Here is a 6705-nt window from a genome sequence, read left to right as displayed (position 1 = left end):
GATGGACCATTCCAGGGATTTGGTTAATCCGGAAAAAATGGTCCCAACTAGCAATACAATGAATTGAATAAAGAAAGGAAACAAATAGAAAGATTGCAACAAAAGTTCGAAAAGATCACTGCCTGAAAGCGTCACTCTGCTCTAGTGAAATTCAATTTATACCCAAATAAGTGGACAAATATAACGTTGAAGAAATCACGAATACATCGAAAGTAAAACATTGCATTGATTTGTTTTCTGTTCCTAAATTTGCTGATGAAATGAGTGCACACTTAAAGTAAAATGGAGAAAAAGAGGGTACTACGGCTGCTGTAAACATTATGGTTACCGCCATTATCCCCGCTTATTAATACACCATTATTGGGTAACAAAATTAAATAATTGTTTATGGAATTACGCAATTAGTAGCCTGCCGTTTTTTAATGACGCTAATATGCCAATACACAATAACTAACAATAATTATAAGGCATTTTTACTTTTCAGCACTTTTAAACTTTTTCAAGATATATTTTTGCACTTAATTTCACGTATGTCGTCATTGTTTTTAAACTTGACCATATTATCACTTGAATGTATGTGCATTTGAGTGCTTCTATGTCATTTAACTTTTTATTTAGCTATACATACTTTGAGATATGCAGAGTTAAACAGTAACATGAGATTTTTTTAATATGGTTTTTTAAACAAAATTTTCATATCGAAATATTTCTTTGATAAATTGATTGCTATTTTAAAGGGCGAGGTTTAGAAACACTAAGGCTATCATATATTTTATATTTGTTATTTACAGAGAGATATTATTCCTGAGAAATATTATTTTATCTCTGTTTAACAGTTAGTTAAATAGAGATGAAATAATATTTCTCAGGATATCTTTAAAGTTTCTAAACACAGGAAAATTTTAAATTCTAAACGATGGAATGTGAAAAATATATACTTTTGTTGTACCAACTGTTTTTTTTAACTGTTAACTAAACTGATTTTTAGAAAATTTTTTTCGGGTTTGCTATATTCCCTCCACTTTTTTTCTTTCACCGATATAGTGCGTCACATTTTTATAAATCACGTCCTAAGTAATTAATATTTCATTACCTTAAGTCTAGAATTTGTTAAACAACACTTTGATGAATATAATCATTCCAATTTTAATATAAAATATTGACTGTAAAGTTATTTAATAAAATGAAAATGGATGCTATATTACCCTTTTCTTCTCTATATGTTTGAAAGTTAGCAAAAATAGGATTTTTTAGTGCAGTCTAGTGTAGTAAACAAACCTTATGCAACCATCGAATGGCTGTTTACCGCTGAGATTTAACAAATGACTCTCTAAAAATTTGTCCAAATGCGAAAATGTAGATTAGCAATCTTGGGACATCTTGATCGGATGGTAATAAAAAAACTTAGAAGTAAGTGCCATACGCAGACAGTGTGTCTCGCATAAGAAGATCGAGGTCTCGCGAATAGCACCCTCTGCAAAAGGGCATGGTCAGTCAACCAGTGAATTCACAATCAATCTCTTTCTCTCTCCGTCTCATTGTCAGAACAGTATATTTTAATTTGCGATTCTTTCACGCAATATTTAATATACCAAATGCAATGTATCAAACACGTCAATTACAGTATAATTCTCTTAATGCATCGCCGAACGTGGATAATTTATTGTCAATAATAGAAACGTGCGATAGTTTTTGTAAAGATATTGTAAACAAGTCATAAATATATGTCTGCGTAAAATCTGTAATCCTTGTAAAATTAATCGATAATTTCCTCATTTATTGTCACTCATTTTATTTCACTTTCTCCTGTCCCTCAGAAACGTAATATCACTATTAAACCGAATTATGACAAATTCTGATGATCATTTATAGAACTTAAATTTATTTAGTAGTTCGTCATTGTATACTAATACGCCAATAATTATAATATTCGCCCTGACAGAAAAATTTCTATGAATAAGTATGAATTTCAATGCGAAATAATGCACAAATGCGAAAAATCACGCAATATTACGACAGTTGAATTCTGTGGAATTTGGTAAAAATGCGTAAAAATATTTACGAAGTAGTACGTCTTCCTCTGTTCTATTAGTAATAGAACAGAAGAAGACGTACTACGAATTATTACGGAACGGGCGCAGTTCTTTTTAGAGATACGATAAAAATTCGCCGATGTATGCCTCTTTACGAATTATTAAAGAAAAGGCGTAAGATTTCTTGATTTTTCGAAAAAAAATCTGATCTACACCTCATTATGATTTATTGCAGAAAGTGCGTAGGATTTCTGGATTTTTCGAAGAAACAACGCCGATTTACGCCTCGTTACATATTATTACGGAAAGGGCATAGAATTTCTTGGTTTTTCGAAGAAATAATGTTGATCTATGTCTTACCACGATTTTCTACGAAATTGACATAATTCTTTTAGTTATCCCATAAAACTAAGCTTATTCTACGTCTCATTGCGTATTCCTTCGAATTAGACGTAGATTTTTTATTTATGAGTATGTCTATAAGCGTTACAATATTATTTAATACTAAACAATATTCCTAAAATATTATTTAATAAATAGGTTATATGTCCTTTTCTGATGACATTGTATAAATATTATTTGTATTTTAAATAATAAGTAAATAACATTAGATACTTTAATACTTTAAATTATCGGGAATATTATAATTTATTGTAATAATTATAAAGTTTATAAATATTTTATGCACAATAGATTACATTAATTTTTAAACAAAAATAAAATTTATAGAACATTTTCATAATATTTCATGGATATTGAAATAATATACCATGTATATTATTGTATAAAGCAAACATATAACATTAATACAATATTCTTTTAATATTGCAAGTTATTAAAAATGTTGAACAATATTTTTGGAATATTATTTTAATATAATTTTAACATTTAATAATATTGTAATGTTCTAGGAATATTGTAACGCTTATATAGAGATTAAAATACTAACAGGCTTTTCACATGATATTTTGTAAAAAACGCATGAAGGATTCAACTTTAAAATTTTTAACTATAATAGTTTCTATCCAATCTAACGGAAAAATTTTTACAAAAAACTAAGAAAATAACTAAGAACTTTAACGACAAATTACAGGAAATCTACATAGCTGATTGGAACAAAATCTTAAAAAATTTTGGTTTTTTTCCCTAGATATTTGTACACTATAGGAATAATATTTCTTTTAATAAGTTCGAGTTTCAAGTCCGTTGAATTATGCATAACTATTAATCATCACATAATACTACACCGATCGACATTCTTGGACATTTATAGAATATGGTGGAAATATCTACGATAGATTACGAGTGACGACGAACTACGCATAACTAAGAAAAAATCATTGCGTATTTTGATTGTGTATTGAGGGGCTAATAGTATAATTTTCCTTTAATCCCACTCACAAATGTACGAATATGATCGCTCGATAATATTATGCTTTAACTCTGCACAGAACATTAACAAAGCATTGAAATATAATAAAAAAATTGATTTCTGACTCACCGACCCGATGCGCAACGAGTGGAGTTAATCAGCTACGAAGCTACGATGATTACTGTAACACAAACATAAGATTTAAAAATTAAAACTGCGCTCAAAATCAATAAATTCAAAAGTTATTTCTTATACACTCAGAAAAAGGTTTCTTTGAGTAAAAAAATATTTGCTTGACTCAAAGAATGCACTGCTATATGGTTAAAGAAAAGTTTCTTTGACTTAAAGAAATTTTTTGATTGTTCCTTTTATTAGTATTAAGAAAACAATTTAATTGTGCAAAGCAAATTTTATTTAAATGAAAGAGATGGATTTTTAAAATTAGAACAATAAATTATTTAAAAAATTTTTCTTAATACCTTTGTTAAATTAAATAAATAATTGCTTAAATTAAATAAATAATTTAAACAAATAATTAATTTACTTTTAAAAAGGTTTATAACGTGACTTCCTAAAGTCAAATAAATTTTTATGTTCCTCAAAAGTATTTTCACTTCAACTCAAAACAATCGAGTTAAAGAAACGATTTCATCAATTTAAATGTAACTTTTATTGTTGTAACTTTTAAACGATTCGACTATAAACAACGGGAAAATCACTATAAACAACTACAATCAATTCTAAAACAAATATATCAAGCGGATTTGAGATATCTTTAAGATTTAAAAATTCACTTTTTATAAAATTGTTTAAATAATTATATCTCGCGCACGGTTCAATCATAAACGGAAATAATTTTACTATAATCCACTACAAACAATTCTGTATAAGAAACAAACGTTAAAATTGATTTATTTCAAAGTCGGGGATGACATTTTTTTAATTCGCTATATATTTTTTTTATTACTATAAAAAAAACCAGTTTTACTACATTCAACTACATACAAAAATCTTTTGAAAAAATAAAAAAAGAAAATTATTACTGCAAGTCGGGTGCCAAGTTCACAAAGTCCAGATTCTTCGATGCGATTGATCGAGCGTAAATTTAAATTTATCTTATTGTAAGAAAAATTTATTTTATTTTTCTATTACTCATTTTCATTTTTATTTACAAAATGCTAATAAATACTGCGTGGATATACGATTAATACTTTATTATCTAAACAGTAAAACATGCTATGTACTGTATTATAATTGTAAGAGTAGTTTGAAAAAATAAACGTAAGTATCGCTATTAAGAACAGCTAAACTTAAAAGTAAATTTATTTTAAGCTTATTATAATTTTTCCAAAAATAATGCGTCATTTTTAAATATTTCAAATTAATACAGTATTATATATGAAAAATTCACATGCTTATATACATATGCATGAAAAGGACTTAATATTTTTATGTCTAATTTATTATAATTTCTTCTCTGAAAAAGTATAAAAAAATTCGAATTATGGGCCTCAATAATACAATTATAAACAAAATTAAAAAAGAAAACCTTAGATCTCTTAGGTCGTAAATCGGATTTTGGACTGGTCTGGATTAAATTATGATTATCATTATTATTAATCTTTAATCGATTACTTTAGTTTAGTGAAAACTTAATCAAATTGATTGTACAAAGTAAGTATCAACAATAGTTATGTACCATGCATCACGAGCGACTGGTATCTCCCACTATTCTATTCCTTGTCAATGATTATGAAAGAACGCTCCTCCCACCTACAGTAATAATTTTATATATCAAGTTTATACAAAATAATTATTGTTTTTTATATGAAATTGTTCTTTCTCATTTACAATTTATTTCTTTTATATAGAATTTTATATAAAATTGTATTCAAAGTCATCTTTATCTTGCCTATAATAAATTGAAAATCAAAAAGAGAAATTTATTCATATTTGGAGGTTATTATATATTTTTATTTTTATTAAAAACTTATAAAATTATTTTTATTGTTTTTATTTTTATGAAAAGATTAACCATTTTATTAATAATAAAATATTTTAATATAAATAAATTAATAAATAAGAATTAGTAAATAAAAATAAAATTTATAAAATTTAATTTTTATTTAAAAAATTTATTTTATGATTATAATATAAATAATATTAAAAAAAAAAAATAAAAATAAAAATAATTTTATAAAAAATAAAATTAATATTTATATTAATTATAAATTTATGAAGATAAAAAATAGTAATTTATAAAAATAATAATAAATTTATTGCCAATAATCGCGGTTAAACTAAAGTTATTAATATATTTAATTTTAATTTTGAATTATGTAAAATTTTTAAATTGAATATATAATATAATTTTATTTTGTATGGTCAAATATAAAAATTAATGTGATTATGTAAGTAAATTTGAAAAATAGAATTTAGAAAATTAAAATAATAAATTAGAATTAGGATAGATTTTACGAGAAAATCGAAAGGAAGAAGAGAAGAAGAAGCTTGAGAATAGCCATGTCCACGATTTAGCTTATACGATTTTTCGAGACGCCATACGCCATCTCTACAACGTGAACATACACTACGATGCCAATGTATCTACATACATACAGTTGGTCAATACCTCGGAAAGCACGTCAAATGGCGTCTGTTGGCACACCTGGCAAAAGGATGAGTGCCGAGCGCGCGTAAACAAACTTTATATTAATGAGTCGCAATTTATACGAGCGTAATCAGAACGAGACACAAATACTGAAATGTGGCGGCGAATAAATAGTAGATACTCGTACAAATAAATTGACTCACCGTTCGCCGCTGGTCGCTCCGTCCAGCTCCGTCTCGTAGTCTCAACCGTCGCTTTCGAAGATCCAGAAGATCCTCCTCTTTTCGATTCATATTTGGCATAAACGCGCGACACTTGGTTCATTTTTGGCACTCCCGGTACTCACGCCCGTCGAAAACTCGAGATATATACGGGATATACGGGGCAACGGAGAAGACGCGATTGAACGCGCGACGCAACTTCGCACCGTCCCGCTCGACCGTCCATTGTCGTCCGAGTGACACGGAGAATCCAAGGCCGGTATTCATAGTCGATTCTTATATTTAAGATCGTCTTAAGTATCACCTTAAGATGCCATCAACCAATCAGAGAGCCGTATTAGCATCTTAAGACGTTGCTTAAAACAATCTTGAAATAAGACTCGACTATGAATACCGGCCCAAGATTCACGACGATTCGTCTTGATTCATACTTGGCACGAACGCGCGATCCTTCGTTTTCGGCACTCT

This window comes from Solenopsis invicta, chromosome 9 (assembly GCF_016802725.1).
Source record: "Solenopsis invicta isolate M01_SB chromosome 9, UNIL_Sinv_3.0, whole genome shotgun sequence".
Taxonomy (NCBI): Eukaryota; Metazoa; Arthropoda; class Insecta; order Hymenoptera; family Formicidae; genus Solenopsis; species Solenopsis invicta.
This window is presented reverse-complemented; position numbering follows the sequence as displayed.